The following is a 27,721-nucleotide window of genomic DNA, read 5'->3' as shown; positions in this document are numbered from 1 at the left end:
TACTAGTAAAACCTTATGGTGATGTATCAAGACTAGTTTGCCCTGCTGAAGCACATTCAAGTCTTTAAAAGATGAAAAGAAAGGTTTATTAAATATGTAAATATGGAGTACACCAATCAGTTATTTTGCATGATCTGCTATAGTACAAACAAAGGACAATTTTTTTGTATGATTCTTTCAGGATTGTTTACTGACTGACTGCTCATTGGTGATAATATTCAGAGTAACACTGATCTAGTTACAGGAAAATCTAGTAAAATATTTTTTAAAATTTAAGAAAGTATTTTATAAAGCTATTATGAAATCACACATTTGAGTACTGAGCAGGATATATGTATTTTTTCTAGAACATGGTGTTTTAGTTGCATTCTTATAAGAATGGAAATCTTATGTCGGTTGATGAGTTTATTCAACCAAAGAAAACAAGCCACAGACCTGAATCATAAATTACATTAAAAGGCTTCTTTTTTTGAGCGGGGGGGAAGAATCAGATGAGAACATTTGAGAACAGTTTGGAAGATGTAATGAAATATACTAGAAATGAAAGAAGCAGCTTTCTCTTCTTGAGTCATCATTGCTTCTTTTACCTGTATTTTCTCACCCCGTGTTATAAAACACACAAAAAATTATCCCATTCTAATTAGCAATTAACTTGTCAGCAAGTAGCATTGAAAGATAACTTTCTCTGATCTGAGAGATTCCAGAAATAGAATATTAGTTTAATTTCAATGCTGCTTGGGATAGCACACGAAATTGAAGACCTAGTTGGAAAAAAAGTGTCTTGATCCTCCAAGAACAAAAAATAATAGAGCTTTCCTAGTATCCACTTGATGTAGTGAGAACCACACATAATGGCTTTCTTTGTGTGTCTCAGGACAGCCAATTTCATGTTTTAACATTAAAAAGTCCATCCTCTGAGTTTTCTGTAAGCACCTATTATACAAGTGCCAAAAGACAAAGGTTTGTCTTTCATTCAAGTTTTAAAATTGGGCTTCTGTTCGTAAAATATAACAATGCAAGCTAAGAATAAACACTCCTACCTTTGTAAGATGCTGACTGAAAAGAGGACCTTTTAAATAGCTTTCAGCTAAAAGCAAGTTCAAAAATTGAATATTGATTCAAAAACCCACAACAGCATTTGAAAATGAGTCTTAGATGTGGCACTTTTAAGAACTAAGCTTTATTCTGTCATCTTCTGCAGTTGTACTTTTTTCAGGGCCCCTTCTGCATGAATAAAAAATCTCTCTTCAACACCGTAATTCCTTATGTATTTCAAGTGTCTTCTCATAAATAAAAACTGAAAAAAAACCCCAAGATGATTTTCAGTACTTTTTTAGTTCCTGGCAGTTTGGGAAATGAAGACCATAAAAGAGCAGAGGCAGCAACTGGGCATAAATACTTCTTGGTAGCCAGTTTAAAGAAATATTGTTTATGCAGCGTTGTCTACTCAGAGTGAGGATTACTGAAATAATGAAACCTTTCCTCAAAATTAAAGGATTATGAAAGTGTTTACACTCAAGAGTAAGATTAAGGAGACTCAAGAGGGGAAAAATAAACCCTTGCAGTAGACCTGCAGTGCTGTAATGATCTTGTGGTTTAAGCACTCAGTGTGAAACTCTCTCTGTAAATAAAAATAAAACCTGAACTGCAAAATTTGGATATGTATCCTCAGAAGTACATAGTGAAAGACAGGAACCTTTATTTTTATGTCTGTATGCTTTTCTCTGTGTCTACATGAAATAAACTAAATTTGGTGTCCTTTATGATGTTGAATGAAGGAACTTGCTGTGTAATATCAAAAGTATAATAATATACTACGGTGTAGTAGTTAAATGAAAGCTTTTTTTATTGGAAATTGTTGAAAACACTAAAGGAGTTAAGGAACATGAGACCTCACTGAAGATTAATGGTGGAGATGGTGGAGAACTTTTCATGGTCTTAGGAGTTAAACTTCAAAACTTTGGAATGTCCTTGACAGTTAGTGGACTGGTTCACACAGAATTCTGCTGGAAATCTGGAGATTCTGTAATCTCATAATGTCACTTCATAATGAATATGTCCTTTCTGAAACAACAAATGCAAGGAGAGGGGAAATAATGACTACTCAGCAAACGAAAAAAAAATAAAGGAAAGGAGCAGCTTATCAGTTTTGAAGTAATTAAGAAAATGCATTTCACGTGTTTCTACTAAGTCAAAACAATAAGAACAAAAATCCACAACCCTCTCAGAGTTTTTAAAGTTATAAAAGCCTGAAACAATGAACTTTCTAAATGATCTACCAAAATCTCAGAATCTCTTTAAGCTTTTTCACTGGTTAGAGAGTTTTCAGTAGCTGAAATCCTCTATTTTAAGATTGAAGAGATCATAAAAGCAACGAAATTGCCTTTTAATGATATATTTCTTAAACATTGAATTATGCTTTACTTTCCATAAATCTCAAGATTTTAAGTTAAAAAGTGAGACATTCATTCTTAACTTAATTATTTGATAAGATTAGAAATAAATTATTAATCTGAATCTCAAAGAAATCTTTATTTCTTCGCATATTAAAAAAAATCATTTTCTTGTGCTTGTAGAAGGAAAGATGTGGTAGGCTAACAATCTGCAACACATCTTCACTGACAAGAAAAATCCATTTCAGCTATACTTCTTCACGTTTGAGGCAATGCTCCATAAATTCCGTTGGACTTTTCCACTCACTTTAAGTCCCACTTGATATCAGCTCTGTCTAACTAAGAAAAGGCACGAGCAAGAAAAGAGCTAATTAATATTGTTCGTTTGGTTAGTACATAAACAAGTTACAATATTGGCCCAGTATCACAGAGAGAGACCATGCATGGGGGACTTAAACAAGAAGTAAACACTGGTATCATCTACACGCTGTAACGAGCTGTCCTTCACCAGAAAAGGTGAAGGCAATAGGTAGGCAGAGGTACTAAGCACAACTCACGAAAATCAAACCAAAAAGAACAAACGTGAACACAAAGCAGGGTGGCAAACCTCACTAACAGTGTTGTGTAAATGTTTCTCATCATCTATTGGGAATGCACAGATAAACAAATATGCTTAAGAGCCAGAGCAAACTGTTGGTTATGAAAACAAACCTGCAGCTTGCTGGGGCTGTTTAAGAAAACATTAAGTTTTCATACTACTTCCCTGCCTAAATCACTGGTATTGATCACAGCATTTTTTTAGCTGATCAGGTGAGAGGGTGTTCATTAAGCTCTGTGCTGTTCACTGCAGATTCAGTAAGGTGGCACCCTTTGTTATGCTGCTTAGAGCCAACATTGCATCATATAAAGAGCAGTGAGAGACTCAGAGAAGTGAGGGGTTCAGAGAAGAGAGTTCATAATGGAGATAAGCTGTATTTAGATATTGTATTATTGGCCAAAATGGATGAAAGTAAAGATAGAAATAAGAGTAAAGAAAGGCTGGAGAACATGAAGGTTCAGAAAAATCTATGTTCATCCCATATAATATGTGTGAATAAAATGGAAAACCACTTGTCTTTATGAATAGCACAAATAAAGGAGTGATGCTACTTTCTGTTTCTATTCCTGGCAATGATTTTCAGAAATAAACTGAACTTTATATCTCCATTTTAATAAAAATCACGGAACTGTCAGATGCTTAATAAGGATTATAAAGCAAGTAACAGAGAGGGTTAGTTCTCTGTTTGTTTCTTTGATTCTTCAGTTTTACTTCTATTTTTATTTTCATTATTATTAGTCAACTTATAAACCTCAGAAAATCCCAAAACAGAAAATCTTGTCATCTCTGTCAAAGAAAAAAGAGAATGTTAAGATGCAGATGTATCAATTCTTGGTATACTTAGAACTTTGTTAAGAAGATACTTCTGTGAGATTGTTGCAAGAGTTATAGAGGTGTGCAACATATTGACACTACTGACTTCATTCACAAGAGACCATCAAATATAATGTATTTTGTTTATTGTTAACTTGAAAAAGATTTCAAGCAATAGTTGAAAGCCGAAAAGCTCTACTTTATCTTTGCAAACTCTTAAGTTTAATTGATACAAATAAACCTCACAAAAAGTTTCCATTATAAATACAAGGCTCAATACACTGTTTACGGGTAAGATGAGTCCCTGTGATCACACAGAAGGGTGCCTTGCATCTAAACAAACACAGGAGTTGTATGGACAGAAGAACTAAACCCGTAGAAAGCAGATGTTTGTATGCCTGTCGTCCCACCATACTGGGAGGCAGTCTTAAAAGCCAAATGATCTGTATGGATCATGGACACAGCACTATATGCTTGTTTTCTTGTGATGAGCCTTCTCTCTTTTAGTCAGTGTCAATCAATCCTGGGTAACTCATGATTTAGGACTGTCAGGAAAGGGCATATCACCACCTTCTCACCTTCTCTACCTTTACCTTTTCATGGGGGAATAAAAAAAAAAGAAAAAAGAGAAAAAGGTTGCTGTATTTATTTGATGTTTTCGGAAAAGAGAAAGGAGTAATTTGCAACAGCAATAAAGAAGACATTTTACTTTTAAATTGTGTTCATAAAAGGTCACAAAGTTCATACTCCTTTTAAACACTTTAGTGTGTGTTTAAACTACTTTCAAATGCAATCTTTTACCATTCTAATCATATTTAATCATTTTTCTAATCAAATATCAGTTGCAGAAACACAACTGCACAGTGCTTTAGTTATAATGCTAACAGCAATATCTAATAGCACTGCAAGTATGACTGCTTCTCAAACATGTGAAGTTCATGGGCAGGTTCCTTGGACTATGAGGTCTATTTCATTTAAGAATTGAATTTCTATCTGTAGAACAGCACTGCTGAATGCCACCTCTGTTTCTCCTTATAAATACTGTACTTGCCAGTGAGTGGGTAACTGTAGGTTCCAAAAGCACCCAAGCTGACCTTAGAAATCTGTTGTGCCCACACTGATTGTCTCCTTTAATTTAAATGTAAAATATATTATATTTATTGCCAAACAGAATTATTTCAGTTAACTTATACAACCTCTTTTACATTTTCTTTAGCTAGAGAAACTAAATAATTTGTTTAACTTTATATTTCCACCTCCTTTCAATTAGCAATTCTAATAATAGAATCATAGAATGGTTTGGGTTGAAAGGAACCTTAAAGATCATCTAGTTCCAGTATCTCTACCATGGGCAGGGACACCTCTCACTAGACCAGGCTGCTCAAGACCCCATACAACCTGCCCTTGATCCAATGACTTCTCTTTCTTGGCTGGAAATGACTTGGTTACTTTATCTGTTCACTTATGATTTTTTGAAGTCCTGCAGCCTGATTGGAGTCTGATAGAGTAGAAGATACCTGGAAATTCTGGATGAATAACAACTGAGAACAGACATACCAAATCTACAGAACAATGCAGTTCAATCCACTCTGCACATGGCACAAAACCAATCCAGACATATCTTCCAAATTTTATATATTCTGGATGAGTCATATTGCTAGGCTTTCACAGTTCAATGGCAGAGAAGAAACAGAGAAAGGAAAAATCAGGAAAGCATTGACTTTTATCTCACACAGACTTGTTAAACTTTCTGTTCATGCCTGCTGTTATTCCCATACATGATTTTGCTGGCTTTATTGTGATGACTAATTTTCAGTATTTGTGGGATGATTGGCTAATTTTCCAGTTTTCTGGATACCTCATTACATTCCTTGATGATATCTCTCTTGCTGATGAATTCCATCCATCTCGTAAACAACTGACATAATTCACTGATTCCTCTTGCATTGATTCAAACATTGCATTTTCTTTAAAGTAGATACGCTCATTCCCTTCTGGCATTCAGTCTTTTGTCACAGAGAAATTCTCTAGTGATTTTAATTTAGTTTTCTTATGTGTATGTGAAACTTTAAGCCAGGGAACAACTTTGCTTTAGTTAGTCTTTATTTTCAAGATCACCCATCCCTGTGCTTGCATGTATTTGAATGAAAGAAAACTAAGAGGCATGAACATGAATATTTGGTCTTGCTGTCCCCTGCAGTACCTTATAAGAGAATCTAACATGAAATCTATCTTCTAGATGAATGAAGACTCTCTAACACTCCCATATCTGTTGTGATTATTCAGGTATTTATTGTTTTTTATAGCTTATAGTAAAATGACTGTATTAAGTGCCTCATCATGTAGACAGGTCAAAGATTAAAGAAAAAGATGAAGGGGAATATAGAAAGAAGGAAATGTAAGCTGGAATGCAAGAAAAAAAATAGGAAAAATGAGAGGAAACTGGTGAAAGATCCACCTTTGTGAAATTACAAATTGGGAAGAAACCTGTAACAAATTTCCCTCAATAACATGCATGATGCAAAGTGCAAAGGAGGTGCAAAGGAGGAAAGACACTTGGAAAGTTTCATGAAATGATAGGAATGATCAAACGGAATGGATTTCAAATTAATCTGCAATGAGGCTTGAATATCCCAAGTCCATTATGCTTGGTCCCATAACTGTAAAATTAAATATATAAGCAGAGTCACTTTAGCAATAATGATATACTCATGAAGATAAGAAGTCAATCTATTTGTTAACATGTGTTTCCTTACTTCAATGGGAATAATAGGAATTTGACTTCAAAGGGTACTGTATTAGGTCATGTTATTTAGATGTTACCACAAGGAATGAAGTATCAATAGCATAGATCTTTTGAAAATGCAAAAAACTCCACAGGATGCACATTATATGTTTTTTTAAAGAGATTTATCAAGTAATCACTTGTTGCAGTGGTAGGAATGTGATAGTAAACACTTCATATAATCCTGCAGGCATTTTGAAATTCAGTTTTGCTGCAAGAGTGTCAAGAGCTTCTGCGGTGCAGAAGCTGGGTACTCCAGGAACTTCTTAGTAGCTTCTGTATTACCTTAAATTTTCCATTTTCCTCTGTCACATGTATTATATTACCATGACAACATCAGAACATGGTGTATTCACCATGGTATAAATTAGTAATTTTTGTGGACACTGAAGCAGCTCTGGTTCTGACTTTTCTACCATAGACTATGCATAGTCCCTTTCTAACATAATGAGTACAATATTGTTTCTAATAGGGACAAATACATTGCTACAGACAATCTAACTGAGGCAGTAGTAATTCTTGAAGCATTTTGTTTAATCATTTGAAAATCTCTGGAGAGATGGTATGTGGGAAAAAAACTGTTTCTGGGCTTAGTTAGCCTCGGCAGGAGTATCTAAGATGCTTTCCTCAATGCCTGGGAATAAAAGAAAGAACAGCCACAGGATCACATAATTTATCCATTTTCTAAACTACAACTCCATGCAGTCATAAATATTAGATATTATTTTCTTCTATCTGTTTCTGAAACCCCTACATATACAAACACCTACATACCCTTACGTAGGATCTTATTTCACTAATTTCATTGAAGTAATTTTGAGAATAGATATCAAAATACATCTCTTGGGAATCATAGAATTATAGAATGGTTTGGGTTGGAAGGAACCATGAAAGTCATCTAGTCCAACTCCCCAGTGGTGAGCAGGGACATTTTCAACAAGATCAGGTTGATCTTGAATGTTTCTAGGGATGGGGAATCTACCACCTCTCTGGGAAACCTGTTCCAGTGTTTCACCATCCTCAACACAAAAAATTTCTTCCTGATATCTCATCTAAACTTCTCCTCTTTTAGTTTAAAACCATTACCCCTTGTTCTAGTGCTACAGGCCCTGCTAAAAGGTTTTTACCCATCTTTCTTATAAGTTCCCTTTAATGGGACCACAATAAGGTGTCCTCAGAGTCTTCTCCTCTCTAGGCTGAATATCCCCAACTCTCTCAGCCTCTCTTCACTGAGGAAGTGTTTCAAGCCTTTTATCATCTTAGTGGCTCTCCTCTGGACCTGCTCCAACAGGTCCATGTCTTTCCTGTTCTGAGGGCTCCAGAGCTGGAAGCAATATTCCAGGTGTGTTCTCAACAGAGCAGAGTGGCAGAATCACCTCCCTTGAACTGCTGCCAATGCTTCTTTTGATGTAGCCCAGGATGCAATTGGCCTTCTGGGGTGCAAGTGCATATTGCCATCTCATGTCCAGCTTCTCTTCCACCAGGACTCCCAGGTCCTTCTCTGCAGGGCTGCTCTCAATGTCTTCATCCCCTAACCTATATCAATACTGAGTGTTGTACTGACTGGAGTGCAAGATCTTGCACTTTTCCTTGTTGAATCACATGAGGATTTCACAAGTCCGCTTCTCCAGCTTGTCAAGGGCCCTCTGGATGGCAATGTAGCACATCATATAAGGAAATGAATACCGCTATAAACAGTGATACTCAAAACAACAAAAAATCCTATACATTAATATAGAAATTTTTTAGTCTGTCTTTTAATGGCTATAATATTAGTCAATGTAACGGCAATTTGAATATCCAAAGCCAGTGCTATCAAATAATAATTTTAAGTGAGTTTCAAGGACATTCTTCATACCTTTTTCTCAGCTAAGCTCTAGTCTTTGTTTTCTTTTTTTTTGCCATCTTTTGGGTCTCTGTTTACAGTGCCAAGCAAGAGCTCTTAATTCTTCCTAGAACCCTGAAATGTGAATATATTGCACTTCAGTGTCATAAAACTGAACAAATACTATGGTGAAACAATTTTGTAAGTGGGTTTAAATATTAATGCTTAATATGCCTTATTAAAATTCTGTGAATTAAATAAAAGTGAGTGATATTTCCCAAACATTGTTTGCAGAAGAAAGCTTAAAAGCTAAAAAAAAAATAAAACATACTTGAGCCAACAAGAAGAAATGGTTTGCCACACATAAGACCATGTAATCTGGAATTCATGATGTTCTGCGTATTTTTTGAAAGGCTGTTATGATGTAAGCCCCATGGCCAGATGGTCCAGGAGGAAATAACTATTCTGACTCTTTTTTAACAAAACCAAAAGTGTTTCCATGAAAATTTGATTTTCATAAATCAGTTATTTCTGCACAGTTCCTTTACTGGTACATGATATGTCACCACCATTGCACATGAAATGTAACTTCAGAATGTAATAGCCTCTTGAACAAACAGCTCTTCAGGTAAACAGTTTGTTTCTCAACAGTGAGAGCTTTAATTTACCTTAAATTCTCTTGTTAATTAATCTACATGAGAGTATCACTGACTGAGAAGCAGCTGTGGACAGTGCAGTTGAACTGTGTCCACTGAGGTCTCAGATTCTTAGTGTCTTAGTAAAGATGAAACCTTAACCTCATTTAAGTGTTCAAATGCCCATGAAAGAGAATTAGGTAGCAGCTTTACAGCTTTAGACCTTGAGGGCAAATACATTCCCTGTAGTTACTTGCACACAAGCTCTGGTTTAAATGGAAAAACAGCAGAACATAAGGAGAAGGGTAATTATGTTGACATATTGTATGCACATATGAAAATGCTGGATTATATGATTAAAGGGTAATCATGATAAATACAAAGACTAGTGGAAGAACCTTAGCAACATTACCAGTGAAAACTGCACCCATCAAACTGAGTATCCTAAATCTATTGAAGGAGAACAATATTGAAGGAGCTGAGAGAGCTGGGGTTGTTTAGCCTGGAGAGGAGGAGGCTGAGGGGAGACCTCATTGTTCTCTACAACTACCTGAAAGGAGGTTGTAGAGAGGAGGGTGCTGGCCTCTTCTCCCAAGTGACAGGGGACAGGACAAGAGGAAATGGCCTCAAGCTCCGCCAGGGCATATTTAAGCTGGACATTAGGAAAAAAATTTTCACAGAAAGGGTCATTGGGCACAGGAACAGGCTGCCCAGGGAGGTGGTTGAGTCCCCTTCCCTGGAGATGTTAAAGAGATGGGTGGACGAGGTGCTAAGGGGCATGGTTTAGTGTTTGATAAGAATGTTAGGACTCGATGATCTGGTGGGTCTCTTCCAATCTGGTTATTTTATGATTCTATGATTCTAATTTGACCATTGTCTCTGATGGGGCCATGGTGAGGAAACCCAACAAGAAGAGTCAGTGAAAGAAATTGTCTTTCCTGAAAGCCATGCAAGTTAGAGTGGGTGCTTGCCTGCAGAAGTATAGGACTTGTTATGGGATGTGAGGGAAGAACATCTAGTTAGTATGTAAAACTTATCCTGAAAGGCTTATGGGAAGGCCTTTTATGGGAAGGGCCAAATGCAAGGAAAACATGAGGGGAGATCTAGAAGGAACAAGCATGAACTATTGTTCAGCTAGGAGCCTGTTTGTACAATTCCTCCAAAGGAATATGTCCTTGCTCGTTTAACAATTTCTCAACAAATAGGTAGTACTAAATGTGTTTATTTGAGTGCCAGTGAAACAGTGGTCTCTGTCTCTGCTAACCTGTGGACCAATTTGAGCGTGTGTACGGTACAGTGCACTCATGTGCACACACAACTGCTCATTGGGAATATATGTTCAGCTTTACTATTGAACCCAAAACTGCAGCAACACCACATCTATCAGGCTTCAATGGGGAAAATCCACTCGCAGCCTGAAGCCCATTGGATTAGGTATAAACTTCATTCTTAATTTCCCTTTACCTGATGTACTTCTTTGTGCATAACTTTATACTATGCATATGTGCTATGGAAAGGATAAGTGATAAAATGCAGAGGGAGAGAGGTGTTTGGAAATTCTACGTACTAGGTAAATACAATTTTCTTAGGTTTTGGAGAATAAGTATGCATGAGATCTTGTGCCAGTGTATTTAATTGCCCAAAGGTATCTTTCATTTATCTGTCTTCTCCCTTTTTGCTGAATGCTACCTCTTGATAGACAGGTTTTATATTAAATGCTAATTTTCCCACATTTTACAATAAGAAAACAACATAAAAGCAAGAAACACAACAATTTATGTGAACAAGTCTACTCTTAAAATAAAAAGTCACAGTAAATATGGAATTAAATGGACCCTTAGAAGTTGCAAGCAGCAGCATGAAGTGTATGTCTGACAAATGTATGTATTAGTAACTGCAATTTCTACACAAAAAAATTTATCACTGCTCAAATTAATTCACCTTTTTCCTTTTATTTGCTATCTTTGTGCAGTTGTACCCACATTAATATCAGTAGGTACTCCTGCCAGAATATACACAATTCTTCTATTCCACGGAGGTAGTAGAAATTGAAATCCATACCTTCAATCAGCTTTCTGCTCTTTCGCACACCAACAAACTGAATCTGTAGTTCCTAAACGTGAGCAATGCTCTATGATAAAACTCGAGTCAAACTACAGCTTCTGCATTGCATTGGCCACAAGGATTTGCGAGCTATGCTCATCTCAACAAAATCATTATGCACAATAAACTGAAGAATAACAAATAGAACACTGTCTTTACAGAGTTAACATAATAAGCACCAACTGGGTCCTCTGACTATTGTTAGTTATAAAAATATTTTTCAAAGTCCCATGCTTTTCAAAGCCATGTATCTGTTTCTATATTGACTCCAAAATCAGTGCACAAAGATGAATAGTCAAATGTAATACATTTGTTGGGGAAAAAAATCAGACTAAACTCTCTTTACTGCTGGGATTGTCTGAGTCCTTCAGGTAGATTTTACGTGTATATCTCTTTCTCTTTACATATGTATGCATAGACACACACTAAGATATCAATGGCTGTCACTTTGTGTTTTACAGCCACGTAGTTGATAGATCCATTTTGGTTTCAGCTTCTGCATCACAGTTTGCACAAGTCCACACAATATCAGATCCTCCAAATGTAAATAAGAAGTTAAAAAACCACAGAAATCTTTAGTAGAGCTTAATGACTGTTTAATAAATGCCTAATGCTGTATATATATCAGCTCCCAAGTGACAGGGGACAGGATGAGAAGGAATGGCCTCAAGCTCCGGCAGGAAAGGTTTAGGCTGAACATTAGGAAAAAATTCTTCACAGAAAGGGTCGTTGGGCACTGGAACAGGCCGCCCAGGGAAGTGATTGAGTCACCACCCCTGGAGGTGTTTAAGGGACAGGTGGACGAGGCGCTGATGGGCATGGTTTAGTGTTTGATAGGATTAGTTGGACTCAATGACCCGGTGGGTCTTTTCCAACCTGGTGGTGATTCTATGACTCTATGATTTCAAGTAAATATGTTTTGTTCTTGAATGCTTTGTAGAAACGAAGTCAGCACATACAGAAGTATAATCCAGTCTTTGAGTTAGTTCCCAGAGTTCCTTCTTAAAGTGAGATTGGGGTGAATCACTGAAGCATCTTACACTGATTTTGAATTTTCATACCCAGGTATTACTTAGCTTTTTAAAACTGGCTCACTTCTTCCACTTCAGTTCTACAGTTTGGTTGGCTGCAGACAATCCAATATAGTAATGTTTTAATTTTTTCAGTGGTTTTCTTCATATAGTATATCATAAAATAAGACTCAGAAAGTAGGAGGAAGATCAAAATATCTCCTTCTAAGAACAGCACTAGTTCATACCAGGAGACACTTATTTTGTGAATCACTTCAAGATTAAAACACCTGTGCTTAGATATCTCTGTATCAGCTGTGTGCTTAAGATAGACTTGGAGGTAGGCTTGATTTAACTGCCTAAACAAGCAGCTGTTTGAGATTCCTTTAGGGTATTTTCCATGACCCCTACCAGCCATTCTAGAAAGATACGAGTTCCTGGTAGGACTTGTGTCATATTCCCAGGTTTGTATGACTTTAGTACCCAGCACCATCTTGGAAGGAATAGAAACCTGATTCAGATGACTGAAAATCAGCTGAGTAGTCAATACACTCAAGAGACTCATTCTGACACAGACACATGAGATGGGATTTGTTTGCATAAATACAGTCTCCCTGTAGAATTTTAGGAATGCAAGTCTCAACTTTAACAGCTGGAAAGCTGAAAAGTGCCTTAGATTCTTCTAACCGTGTTTACTACATCTCCACTGATTATGGATCTACGTCCAGTTGACAAGAAGTTTGTAAATGAAGTTATTTCCCTGAAGCAAATATTTCTTATTCGCTGTTTTTCATTGTTCAGGTAAATCTATTACTTTTCTTAAATAAGTCAGTAACTGTATAGTCAATTAATAAGGAATGCATTTTATGACATAACACCTGTAACACTGAATCAACTTAAATGTATTTTATTTACCACTTTGCCATGTAATCTTCTTCCATTTGCATGGCAAAAGCTGATTTTACAGTACCGGTCTATGACTTGTGCCATGTGTTTTCTAGTTCATAATTGTTATTTGTAAACAAAACAAATTCCTGGAATTAGCTGTAACTTTTAAAATAATGCATATTTTAAGTGAAAAACAGTAACAAATATGTTCCTACTGCCTAATTCAGTTTTTATGGTATGGCAGATTTACAAGGAGGTAGAAAAACTGTATTGCAAAAGTTACCAAATAACTATAGGGGACTAATCTAAAATGTGTCTCTCGTGCACAAAAACTGTGCATGTTGGAAACAAAAAATTAATAGCCACTGGAGAATGTGTTTTACCACATGATTATTTTTTTAATTAAGAAACCACAACTTAGAATCGGTTTAACAAAACTGAGTTTGTTCTGGAAATTCATAACTATTTCTGAACTTTAAACCTTCAAATGTGAACAGAGGTGGAAATTTTGAGACAATAGAAACTACATAAAAAATTAATTATTTTATAAAGCACTTGGTAGACAAACCACTTTTCATAGACCTCTGTAGTTTTAAATATTTAAAATAACTAAGAAATATAGTATCACAAAAAGTGATAAGCAACTACTTTGGAAAAGAAAGAAATATCTATGGATATTTCTCAACATGACATCCATGAAATCTAAAGTATTCTGGATATTAATCACAACAATTGTCCCTCTGGGCAAGGAGAATAACCCATTTTAAAGTGAGGAAAACTGAAAATTATGAAAAAATATTATAAGAACAAAGTAGTTTGGGTTTTTCTTTACACATTTTTTTTTTTTAATCACCAGGGAAGCAAAGTATTGCCAGATACTCAAGTAGTAACCTGCAAGAGCAAGACTGGTCAACTGCCCCTGCTAATGAGCAGCCTAAAGTCCTCCCTTCATCATGTGGAACATGGATTTTCAGTTCCTTTCACTACTACAAAGGACTGATGCCACCTCCTCAGAAATGCCTTTGCAGTCAGTTTCCCTCTTTACCCTAGGCACTTTTTATTATTACCAGTATGGTAATAAAAACCACTAAATTTTGCTGAGCCTTCTCAGAGAAAGAAGTCTTAAGATTTCACTGCTGTTCCATGAAATAATATGCAGCTGGACATAAATTAAGGCACAATCTGAGGAATTCATAATCTTTTTGTTTACTGTAATTCAATAGGCCAGATGCAGATTGCTTATTCAAGTCTTAGAGCTTCACCAGTAGTTCACTACCTGCCCCTTAAAACTCCAGGAACAGTTGCAGAAGCATGACTGTCAATCTTCCCTGACACTCTTTCAGTTTACATAAACAAGCATGCAGTAGAGCAGGAAAAGAAACTATGATGTCCTTCTTTCTGCATAAATCTCTTAACTGTGAGGGATTTTTCACTGTTTTGTCTTGATTTTGATGAGTGTTAAGCATTTTGATCAAAATGGAATAATTCCAAATGAGAGTCTACATTCATGCACTTCAAAGTGAGATCTAAAACTGACAGATTCTTCTTTCTTTTTTGCTTTATTTTTTCCTTTTTTTTCTCTGAAAATTAATTTCTGACTCAGTTTCAATGAAACCAAACTATCTTTAAGCTTACTGTGGGTTATGAACTTCAAAACATCTCAGTGAAATTTTTTATCTCTTTTCTAATGCTACAATCACTAATTCAGTGCAGGGGAGTCATTTCCTGGTGCCCAGTCATCCCAGGTGTACCCCAGTCCACACAGCTCTCCTAGTCCTGTCTGGAAGCTCCCAACACTCTGGACTCTGCCATACAACTGTAGGATGATTTAGGGTTTCCAGTAGTTTACTAAACCTGGAAGTTTGAAAAATACTTGGGTTAATGAACAATTTTGGTGAATGTTTTCTCATTAGACAACTTTCAGACACCATTTAAGACATTTTAAATCTTGGCATTATAAGGTAGTTCATCACATCATTAATCACCATCTACACATGTTGGTGGCAGTGTGCAAGGTAGCAGAGCCTCAATATTTGATCCAAGTGTAACTCCCAGACTGTGTTCACAAATGCTCCACCAAGATGGCTGAAACAACCTAGAGTTTTATTCTGTTTGTCATTCTGGTAGAAGGTACCTATCTGGCAAGAAGTCACTCTTATATTTGTAGTGGCATTTTATCTGCCCTGTTTGTGCCACCATCTCCTATTTCCTTCTCAGGCAAGTTGAAGTGTTCTGCAAGGGAAAAATTCAGTCCCTATCTGACCCTAATGGGGCAAAGCCACCTTATAGAACCACTACCTGTGGACAAAATGGATGGGCTCTCAAATCCAGAAAGCACTCAGCACGTACTAGCCTGCTAGCTCACCAAAATATTTCTTCATTATAATTACGCCTAACACATTTACGCTTTAATCAAGCTCTGAACAGTAGATTAATTTAATTTTATTTTTTCTTCTTAATTTAGCTAATTCTGTCTGTTCTTTGACCATGGCTGCTTAGGTTTTTCAGGCATTTTCATTCTTTTAAATTTTCACAGGATATGTTAGAATAACTTTTCAGTTATTAAAGTTGTTTATGTCTCCCTTGTATGCTGGCTTTTTTGGCAGCTGGAAACAGGAAGCTCTTTGCCTTATCACATTTCACCACACCCTTACGTTTCACATATTCAGTGCTTTTGACACTGAAGTATCTCAATGCAATTGGACTATTGTGGATTTTGTCTCCCCAACTCTGTTAAAGAACACAAAGCATTTGTTTCAAGTGAAAATAAAATCAAAAGAGCTAAATGTACCAAATCCAACAAAAGATCCTGCACATTGTATTTTCATACGGCAGAACCGAACCCCTGGATGTCTGCAGAGAGGTTCAAATTATTGGAGCAGTGGCAGTGCTACTGCCACCTGCCTTCCCTTTGGGTTTCTGCCAAGAAGGAATAGCTAGTTATTGATGCAGGTCTCATACACTGTTGAGGATTTTCATTCCAGACAAGAGCAGCTCTTTTAGTGGCAATGTTGGCATCAGTCCTCTGACTGTGAACGCTTTCCAAAATACTTTCTGCTGCTGAGGATTTATAGCAGATTTACTGTAAAAGGTACCATAATCTGATACTGAATGAATCTGGCCCAAAAAATTTAGAAGATTAACACATACATACAGAAAAGAAAACTATAAATTTTAAAACTTGGTGTTGTCTCCTGTCCATCTATTTTACTATGACTGTAGAAAAATGTATTTTAGGAATTGAACATATCATGTATAATCCTTATTTTGTTGATTTTGAATCTTCCATGTATGTCTTTCTAAATTGGATATGGATTTGATTGGTGCACTGTTTGGACAGTAAGGAATTGGATGGATTGGTTGGATGGTCGCATTTAGAAAGTAGTGGTAAACAGTTTGATGTCCAGATGAAGATCCGTGACAAGTAGGGTACCTCAAGGGTCCATACTGGGATATAGACAGGGGGATTGAGTGCACCCTCAGCGAGTTTGCAGATGAAACCAAGCTGAGTGGTGCAATTCCCACACTGGAAGGATGGGATGTCATCCAGACAAGCTGGAGAAGTGGGCCTATGTGAATCTCATGAGCTTCAACATGTCCGAGTGCAAGGTCCTACACCTGGTTTGGGGCAATCTGTGGTTTCAATACAGGATGGAGGATGATGTGATTGAGAGCAGCCCTGGGGAGAAGGTCTTGGGGTTGCTGATTGATGAGAAGCTTGACGTGAGCCGGCAATGTGCCCTCACAGCCCAGAAGGCCAACTGTATCCTAGGTTGCATTAAAAGAAGCGTGGCCAGCAGGTCGAGGAAGGTGATTCTTCCCCTCTATTCTCTTCTTGTGAGAAGAGAATGCTCATCTGGAGCATTGTGTTCAGTTCTGGAATCCTCAACACAAGAAGGATATTGAACTGCTGGAATGGGTCCAGAGGAGGGCTAAAGAGATGATGAGAGGGCCGGAGCCCCTCTGCTATGAGCACACGTTGAAAGAGTTGAGATTGTTCAGCCTGGAAAAGCGAAGGCTCCAAGGCGACCTTATAGCAGCCTTCCAGTACCAGAAGAGAGCCTACAGTAAAGCTGAGGAGGGACTTTTTACAAGGGCATGTAGTGATAAGATGAGGGGGAATGGCTTTAAATTGGAAGGGGGGAGATTTAAGTTAGGCATTAGGAAGAAATTCTTTGTGATGAGTGTGGTGAGGCACCGGAACAGATTGCCCAGGGAAGTTGTGCATACCCCATCCCTGGAGGTCCTTGAACAGGACAGGCTGGGTGGGGCCTTGAGCAGCCTGATCTAGTGGGAGGTGTCCCTGTCCATGGCAGGTGGGTTGGAACTAGGTGATATTTGAGGTCCCTTCCAACCCAAACCATTCTATGGTTCTATAATTCTATGATTCTATTTATGCCATTAAATTCTAGTATTCCATATAAATCTCCATTGCTATGATTAGTCTATGATATCTGCATGCCCTGTTGAGCCTTATTGTCTTACTGGTAGTTTACAACGAAATATCTGTGCTAGTCTGGAGATTAGCATCCTGTTTCCTCAGCAGCAAGTAATATTTGCTTGACATTCTCAAAGTTGTTAATGTTGGTATGCTTGCTTACACAAACAATGAATGTAAAAATATCCTGTTCAGATGGGTAGGGAAAATAAAGAAAATTGGTTGACTGCAAGGTAAATGTTTTCTGTGAGCTTAGAGAACATTTTGAATCTTGGTTCAGTGTTCATTTGCAGCAATATAATGCAGGGACATCTCTGCTGATTTGCAAAGCTAAAAGTCAGCACAGAAATTGAACCACCAGGTGCACCTTTACTACAGAAGCCCTCATTAGGCTTCGCATAGATGCTGCATATAAGATGTATCTGATGAAATATCTCTGACAGCTTGGTTATGTTCCATACTGCATTTTGAATAAATGGACTGAAAAGAGCATCTTGGATGTCTAAGACTTCATGCAACCAGTCAATCAGTCAGTGGACTGATCTCCCCTAAACTAGCTAGCCAGAGTGAATTTAGATAATCTGGGAATTTTCCAATTTTTTCTCATGGTTCTTCAAGCAACAAACTTGAAACCTTTCATTCTTCAGCATCCTGTACCTCTTGGGGTACCTTTTGGGTCACATGCAGCTGCCACCCTTCTTCCTCTATTCACATTCCAGAGAAGAAAATGGGCTTCAGTAGGATGACATAATATCTCAGCAATATTTCACATCATGCTAAAATTTACTTGCAAGAATTTCTTGCCACAGGACACCATAGTCTTTTGATCTGAAAATAATGAGAAAATAACTACTATTTAATTACCTTTTGCTGAGGGAAATATTTTATCTCAAGAAGCACTAGTCTTCCTTGCTTGGAAGATTTTATAATGGAACAGCAACATTCTGGAGGAGAACTCAAACCGATATTGACAGATATCTTGTGTTTGTGCAGAATTTTTCGAAGAATGCAACATTTTCTTTTCCAGCTTCCCTATGTAAGTTTCTTTACGCCCTGGACCCAATCCTCCTAATCTATTCCTCATTTCTGGTAGTATCTCAGTCCTGGCCCCTGTTAGAAACTGCCAGTCACAGAATACAACCTCTATTACTTAAGAATAACTGGCTAGGTTATGCATCTCACAAATCTGCAGGTAGTTGCTTTTTCTCTTATCAGAAGATAAATGCTAAATTCTGCACCTGAGAGGTGACTGGACAACACACAACAGATAAATAGGGCACGGTATTTGGGTGGCATAAAGAACAAAGTTAATCAGCCACCCACCATCCTACACCTAAAGGAAGACACTCTGGAAGTCCTAAAATGCATTATTACCTACCACCTATGAAACATGGTTATTCTGTGTGTGAAGAGCAGAGAGATTAATGTGCCTTCAGATTATGATGTGCACTGCCAGTCAGTTGCAGGTGATTAGGCAAGTGAGCAGAACACCAAAGTGTACCTCCCAAACCACTCTCCTCTTGCTCAGGCCAATGGTCACTCTTCATATTTCCATGTCTCTCTTCTCAGAGATATTACAGCAGTCTATAGATGAAAGGCATTACTTGTTATTTGTTTTCAATACTATTAGTTCCTTCTTTTTTAGTGCAACTTTTAAAATTGCTACCTTTCTTATTCTTAAGACACCTGTTAAAGAATGCCTGATCTCCCTATGTTGTAAACAGTTTGAAGTATCATTTTCCTCTGGAACTGCTGGACCACTCTCTGTAGAATATTCTTCCCCAACTGCTTTAGATACCTCCCCTTTCCAAGTAGATTCCCAGAGCCAGCTTTAAAAGCAAAGTGGAAGTTGGTATCAGGTATCCATAGGCCACACTATGGATTTGGTGTCATCTGATAAAGATACTGTGTTGTCTGAAAACTAATGTTCATGTCAGGGTCATAAACCGTCTCCAGTGTTCCAGGAATGCCAGCTTTTAAGTTATCCTAACTTGACTTGCATCATTTGCATTGGTAATTGCTCCTGAAGCCAGCCTGCAGGCTTGTATCTCCACTGTTGAGTTATTTCTGCTGTCTTCAATATCTTCACTCAGGGCAAATGCTGTGCTATGTGCTTGCACTCCTCTCCTCCATGTTGTCTTGTGCTCCTGCATCTCGACTGTTTCTGGAACTCTGGGCACACTGTGTTTTATGCGTGACCTCTACTCAGTATGGAAATTTCAGAGTCAGTAATAGCACTCTCAGCTTTGGGTGCAATGCATTTTACCATCTGAATAAACAATCTCTCCTGAGATAAGGCAAAGTCTGAAAGGCTCAGTTGAAAACTAGATGGAACACAATGCCAGTTGCTTCTCATGAAAGTTCTCTCTTTTTTTTTTTTTAATTTTCTTTTACTACCACAGAAAACTATTTCTTAGCTCTCTAATAATTAAGTTCACAAAGCCACTAGCACTGTTTCCAGTAACACAAGAATAATAGCAGTTTCCAAATACTGGAAGATTAATTTTGAGACTGTTTGCTTTGTTCATATCACTTTATTTTAATCTTGTTCATTTGTCACTGACAACATCACCTGCTGAGCTAAAATGTTTTTCAGACTGAAACTGGACGATGGGCAACCAAGATTAATGGCCCACAAATCATGTTAGCAAATTATTTTCTTTGACCAGCACTGAATCCTCATTTATGCTATTGTCAGATAGCACTAGAAAACTGTAGCTGAAACACAGTGCACATTTTCCCTTTACGATATTTCATTTTCAGTCAACTGACGCCCCAAAGTTGTCAGATCCATCACTTAAAGACACCATCTGCTGACCTGTCATGGAGGGTGGTCAGAGCTGTCACAGTGGAGCATTTTGTCTTCCAGATTTGTGTGTAAGAGCAGCAGTAGGAGAAAAGTGCTTGTTTAAAATACAGACCTACCCTTATTTGTATTGTTTGGAGGATTCTCTATATGCTCACATTTGCCAACACAACAAAGTGATACAAGCAAAGGGAAGATAAAACCTCTGTATTGCACAGGAGAAGGCTTTTGTATCAAATGTGAACTTCGGCTCTTTTTTCAGTTCAGCTAGAGTAGCTGATTTGCCAGCTCTCCTAGAGATACATATCTCATCTCTCTTTCACAGGGATTTTGTTGGAACCACTGTATGCAACAGAGTGCAGACAGATGATGAAGTCAAGGAATATCATGAGTGCAGTTCTTAGATTCTGTTCATGTCATACTTTGAAAACTTCCAGTTTTCTGTGTTCACGTTGCAAGAAATCTGTCCTCAAAGCAGAGTAAAGCAAACGACAATATACTTAATAAACACTGACACATGTAACTGTTTTTCAGTCACAGCAGCACAGAACCAGAAGATACCTTACAATGCTGTTTATGATTTAACTTAGATTTTTCAGAGATGTGTCATCCAAATATTACCCCTTCTGCCAAGTATTCTAGCAGCAAACATCCAGGCTCCCTATTTAACTAAGAAATGTTAGAGTTCACGTTAGATCACTAATTTGTGTTGTAAACGCACTTTTTCCTGTGTTGTTCTTATGCATTAAGGTTATATTTGAAACCCGAAAAGCTATATTAAGCGCATAAGGACCACAGTTTCAATTATGGAAACTACAGCATTGATTTAACTATAAATGAATGGTAAACACAACTTAAACATAATTTTGGCAGTAACCATTTATCATGGTTTCCTAGTCATGCAGATATATAATGGATTAATATCTTTGTTCCATGAAAGTTCTGTCCCCATCTACCGAACTACAACCATCTTGCTTGAAGCAATGCTAAGCTGTCTTCAAACAAGGCTGTCTTTCATCCCTTAGGACATATTTCCTATTCCTGTGCTCAGGATTTATCATGTAATGAGAACTGTCAATTTCAGATTTATTTACTAGCCAGGTAAGAAGAGCCTCAGGAAACATGAGGCTCAGCTGCTTCATTCTGTGAGTCATCAGAAGCTTCTTTCTCCATGACAGACAACAGGATAAAAAAGCACCACCACCAAAACCAAAATTCCTTGAGGTGAAACATCTTTGTATCATTTTCTACCAAAATCTATGTTGTTCTGAATAATTTGGGATTTCTGTAGATGAGAATAAGAATAACAATAGGGTTTGCAAGTCCTTTCTAAGTGGAAACATTTTCTTGTTGTTCCTCAAAGCTATTAGGTAAACAATCCTAATTTTCTAGAAAATTATAATGACTCCCAAAATTTTGCCCAAAGACTGTTAGACAAATAATTCCTCCATATCTGAAATATTCTCTGTTCATCCATGAACAGGAGCAAAGGACACCTTTCCTCTGATGTGGCTGTTCATCTGGAGATCTAAATAAAGAACACATGGAAATATAGTGGCTCTGTGTTTGGGTTTTGCCTTTTCACCTCTGTTCATCATTGAGGAGTAAAACTCTACGACCAATAGGTCAGGCTATGGGAAGGAAGTGCGCTTCTATCAAACAAAGACTCATTAGGCTAGATATGGTAAATAGCATATTGTCTTTCTGAAAAGCATTTATAAATGATTCTTCTCTATTAAGGCTGACCTTGAAAGTGTTTCCATCTCTACCTTGATCATGTCAGCAAGAAGAAATTGAAGGGAGAGGAATGATATTACATTGTCAAATCTTCTTCAAAAGTATATAAATCATCATTGTAACATTTATGCAAAAATATGAGCATGTTGTAAAGTGAGGGCAGGTGCTTAGAACCTTAGTATGTTATTGCTTTTGTCATACTTCTTTAATCTATAAATTTCTTTCACCATACCCTGCCTTTTTGTCACCATGTTGGTGTCAAAGTTTCTAAAATCTCTAAAATGACTGGCATGTGTCAGGTCCTACTAAACTACTGAAGAATGTGATGTGAACTCTGCAGTTGTTTTTCTTAGATGCATGTTTAATAGAATAGCTCGATTCCATATTTGCTTTCACTTTTCGCTTTTTTTTTCAATACATGAGCATGATAATTGTTGCTCTTTCATCACTAACAGATGGTAATCAAAAACTGCTTAAAGAAATCAAACAAATGTTCCAGCATGATTCATTGAGTGAAACTGAGAATACTGCCTTTCTGCTGCGGATGTACATAATTTCTCAATAATTACCTACAGATTTGTTTTCAACTTCAATAACACTAATTGTGTGAGTAGGATTTATAGATAAAATATATTTTTATTAAAATATGAGGGAGAAAACTGCACATTTTCTCTAACTATGACAGGGTTTTTGTTTATTTACTGGGAAGGACTTGGTTTTGCAATAGTTCACTATTTTGCATTTTTAAAAAGGTGTCTTTAAAAACATTCATATTTATTTATTAATTTTTTTCCTCTATAGTTTATTGTTGGGATATTTTTTTCTACAGCTACTTATTGAAGCATATTTGCTTATCTTGTCAAGTTCCCTGCAAGAAGACACCCCTGGCTCTCCTGAACATTGAGTGGGACATATTATTCATAGTTAGGTATTTGAATAATGCACTGACAGCTCATAATCCTCTTATATGTAAGGATTTTCAGTAATGATGCAATGCCATGTGAGATGCTTTCCTGGGATTTTGAAACTGGCTTTCACATGTGTGCATGGTTCCTGCAAAGATCTTTTATTCAGAGGTTTCTTACTTTAGCACCCCCCTCAGTCTTCTTAAACATAAGCCCATGTACCTGTGCAATTCAAAATGCAAAGACGTCTCCAGAACAGTGAGATATACACAAACTATTTACTATCCACGATATATTTTGACACATACCATGAAAAGTGCATTTGTGACCTTAGTGCCACCACAAAAGTCTGAAGAGAGTTGCTGGGACAAGTAAACCTCTGGGTTTGAGTAGTGGCAGAATTAGTTGCTGGAATTTTTAAGACAGTTTTTTTCTGCTTGTTTAAAGTGATAGGATATCCATCCCAATGATCTGATAGCTAGCAGAGACCCTCTTGCCGTAGTTACAGCTGCAGAAAAGCACATTGAAAATTATTTTATAGTCGTGTTTTCTCACCCAGTTCTAAAATTGGACACCAGTTTTAGACATCTTTGTGACTATCACATGTCAGCAGACATACCACTTAGTGATGTACAGGAAAGAAAATTCCTGCTACCGTATATTAGGCTTTCAATTGTTATATACGTAAGAAATACGTTAGTGCGCAACCTACACATGAGGTGTCCAGAGTCAGCCACGAGAAAACCTATTGTAAAATTCGTTTAATGTCTAGCTGATTTTAGAAACTCTCATAAATATAAGGATTAAGCATGTAACAGCTTCCAAATATATTCTTAATTACCATTGCACAGTATAATATGTTTAAAGAAGTTGTTCCCTAGAGGCATCTGGCTATTAGTGAACTCTATTATGGGCCACTGAGTAAAGAGGAGAAACAAATATAGATGAGCACAAACTCAGAGTTGGAGATGCACTATTAAATAATCAGTGATACAGTAAAAGTAGCAAGTATATTCACCCTTCCACCAGCCATACGGAAAAGAAATCTAGTTGATTCATAGGGCGCCTAAAAGAAGGAAAAAACAAAAGAATTTAAATTTGCCCATGAGAGATAGTTCAGCATAAGCATAATGTGAGAAGATGGAATAATTGGTCAAAAGAGATATGACTCTGGTTTACAGTGAGATTCTTACAATCAAAGAAAACCACAAGTGAAGATATTTTGGCTTCCACAGCTGTTAACAGCACTAATCTGCGGTTCTGTAAATCAGGGCAAGAGAACTACTTGTTTGCAAATAAAGGAAATGAGTGTGTTACTAAGATGCCTGAGTAATAAACTTGGTGTCACTGACATCCCTGTTTCCCCACTGAGCAGAAAAAGCCTTTATGGAACTCCATCTGCTATTCAGTGTCTCTTTTCAAAAAAGATTTGTAACTGTTGAAATCCAAGGCAAGGTATTGCAATGAAATAGACTTTGGCTACACACATAGTGTAGAATTTGGTAATCTTTTTTATAGTAAACAGAGATATTTCCATTCTTTTATACTTCATTTTAGTGCTGGAAAGATCACCATAGTATGTCTGCTTAATTCAAAGGAACTAGGCTCTTTAAAAAAAAAATGCATGCATTTTCAAGTCTCCTTCTGCATCTCACCACCCCCTCAAACTGTGTGCACAATTAGAAATTCTTTATTTTAAATTATCTTTGATTATCTTAATTAAAAGCCAATTAGTCTTGACAGAATATCCTTTAATCAAGACAAAGCTGCAACTAAATCAAGAAACTAAAGGTCCTATGCTTTACATACATACCGTATACTGCATATGGCTTATGGATTGCCTTAAATCTTCTACTACAACATCAGTGAACTTTGCAGCACAGAGATAATATTATGAGAATAATATTAGCCAACTGGTAGAGCCAGCTGCAAAATTAGATCTGTTAGTGATTTAATTTCATATTTCCACTGTACGTTGAAGAAGTCTGTAAATAAACTTTTTTCTCGATAATGTGAATTCTTCTAGAACATGATAGAATAAACATATTTTAGCTTCTTATATCTTTGGTTTCTTCCTCTCTCCACCAAGATTTTAATAATGATTGCAACCGTTCATGTAGCACCCTGATGATCTGAAGTGTATTGATGTGTGGCTTAGTCTTTATTGGGAACAATCACTGACACAAGTTCTCTCTGAAACCATATCTGAGCACTGTATAGGAAAATGGTCATTTACATGGGTAAAATAACAAGCAAGGGACTGGATCTGCTGCTAAATAGTATGGGTGAGGATGTGTCATTACCTTAGTGTGTACCTGGCCCTGTTCTGTTTACAAGTACAGACATAGCAGGAGGGCCATGACTGCTTTGGAGAATCAGTAATCAATACAAATATTTTACAGCATGCTCTATTTATCCTCTGGATGAGAAGTTGACTGACTTTTCTTCCGATGGCACATTTATCTGGAAATGGAAATACTTTATTTCTCTAGGGTAGCTTACTTTGGGGCTTTTGTGACTGTACATGCAAAATACCTTGATAATTACTGAGACCGAGGGAATTTAAATTCAACTTACAACTAACTGTGTATTTTCCTTTTGGGCTTTTAAGTTATTTGTTGTGAAGAAACCCTGACTTTAGAAACCAAAATAAAATTGTGCACAACCGCACTACTGGTGCATTATCCCTTTGTACAATGTAAAAAGTGATTGTGACATCACTACATTTGTTTGATGCACTCAACTTCAGTTATGCTCCAAAGTATAAACCAAATATTAGACAGATTAAAAAATATTATAAAAATCTGTGCTTTGCAAAAGAATGGCATGGATACATTATACTAATCTGAAAAGAAAACCTCTGGGAGATGATCTAGTGGTAGTAATTGTGCAATATGTAGCAAGATAAAAGTTCAACAGCATAAATATTGATGGCTATTAGCTAAGAATTAAATGCACAGTTAAAAAAGGTAAGTGGTGTATTAGAATTGAATGCTTCAGCAGATATCTTATTCGGAAAATACAGTGGGAGATTATTTTACAAACTTATGCTGTATCATAAACACCATTACTAGAAGGTTTTTTTAAGCAGAAGAGATCAAATTTGTTCCTCTGAAACTTAAAAGCTTTGCATAAACATTCAAAATGAGAAGTGGCTTAGAATTAGACTGCAGCAAGAGAAACTTGACTTTATTCCTGCAACAAATATATAGTAACTCACCCCAAAACTTTGTTTCCCCAGCTAATAATAACTGTGTCTCAGTAATATGTGTGTATTTCCCGCCTAGATGTTTGCATGTCTGTTAATATAAGGATTTATATGAAATGTTTCAGCAAATAAAGTTCCTTCATACTGATATCTGCACATTTGTGACACAGTATAACAGTCTCTTCAGACAGGCATAAATTGGCACTGCTGCTGAACCAGCCATTCCACCCTTATCCTCCAGTCCTGGCTGCACCACTCTACCCTTGTGTCACTGCCTCTTCCAATTTGCCATAACACCAGTCTCTTTCTTTAGATTGATTACCTGATTTAGGTCAGATTTGTATAAGCACAGAGGAGTGCCAAGGTGAGAACGGGCAGATATGAGCGAGGGTTGGTCTTATGTTTCAGCAGTGATGCCAACGTATGCTGATTTGCACTGTGAAAAAACACCATTATTAAGGAGAGAACTGAGGTGAGACAAAGAGTGATCTGTCAAATTCACTAGATGGCATCTGGTCTAACAAAACAACAGCTGTTTTTCTAAAAAAGAACAGTAATACTTATTTTATTTGTGGAGTGGCAAAACTTACTCCTGAAGTGGAAAGTCATTCCAGGGTAGAATTTAACAGGGAGATTTTCAGGGTATGTAAAGCTGTTCTCAGTAAATCACCAACCCTTCCTTTGCATCTTCTGAAGAAGAAAAAGTTTCAGCAACACAGGAAAGGGAAGTGTCTTTGTAAACTTGAGATACTAATCCACAAGTGACAAAGACAGCTGACAAGGAATGCTTCATGCTACAGAGGACCCCTGGTAATTCAGATACCAAAGAAAACATAATGAAATTTTTGAGGGAGCAACAGAATTGTCCATGTACTGTCTAAGCTGATGATTTCTTCATATAGCACCCTCGGGTTGAAAAAGCACACTGAATACAACTGAGAAATAAAACAGTTCCTTTCTGGTGTCCGCACTGAAGCTAGATATTTAAAGCGAAGCTCTCAGAAATAAAAGATAAGAAAACAGACTCCTGGATTCTGAGCTATGTCTTATAATCAGACCACTGCCAAAAAGCTTTGTATGGATTGTGGTGCTACCTCCACATAGGAGATCACTCAAGAATCTGATGGACTGGGACACAAGGATTCCTGGATGGAAGGTAAGAGTCTTCTTTTGACTGTTTCCCCTGTGCTAGGTATATATCTGGATACTTCCCATGACATATCCAAGCTATCCTTTACCAGACACAATCTGTGGATTAGACTCCTTGAAAAACTCTAGAAGAGGACAACTGAAAGGTTAACCTCTTTATCTAGGAAGATCTTTTATCTAAGGAATGCAAAATAATGCAAACACTAGCAATGAGACCTTCCACAACTAGACAGAGATCTTACTTTTTTAAACTCTGTAAAAGTTAATGTTTTTATTTTATCTCTTTGCTTGCATCTTTTGTAAACATTTCTCTCGCTTGTATGTTGAAAATAAGTACTTTTATTTGCATTCATGCTAACGTCTCTGAAGAGTGAATTTTAAGAGGAACTGACTCCCCTCACCTTCCTTAAGGTGAGCAACAACCTACT

This window comes from Phaenicophaeus curvirostris, chromosome 4 (genome assembly GCF_032191515.1).
Source record: "Phaenicophaeus curvirostris isolate KB17595 chromosome 4, BPBGC_Pcur_1.0, whole genome shotgun sequence".
In the NCBI taxonomy this organism is placed as follows: Eukaryota; Metazoa; Chordata; class Aves; order Cuculiformes; family Cuculidae; genus Phaenicophaeus; species Phaenicophaeus curvirostris.
This window is presented reverse-complemented; position numbering follows the sequence as displayed.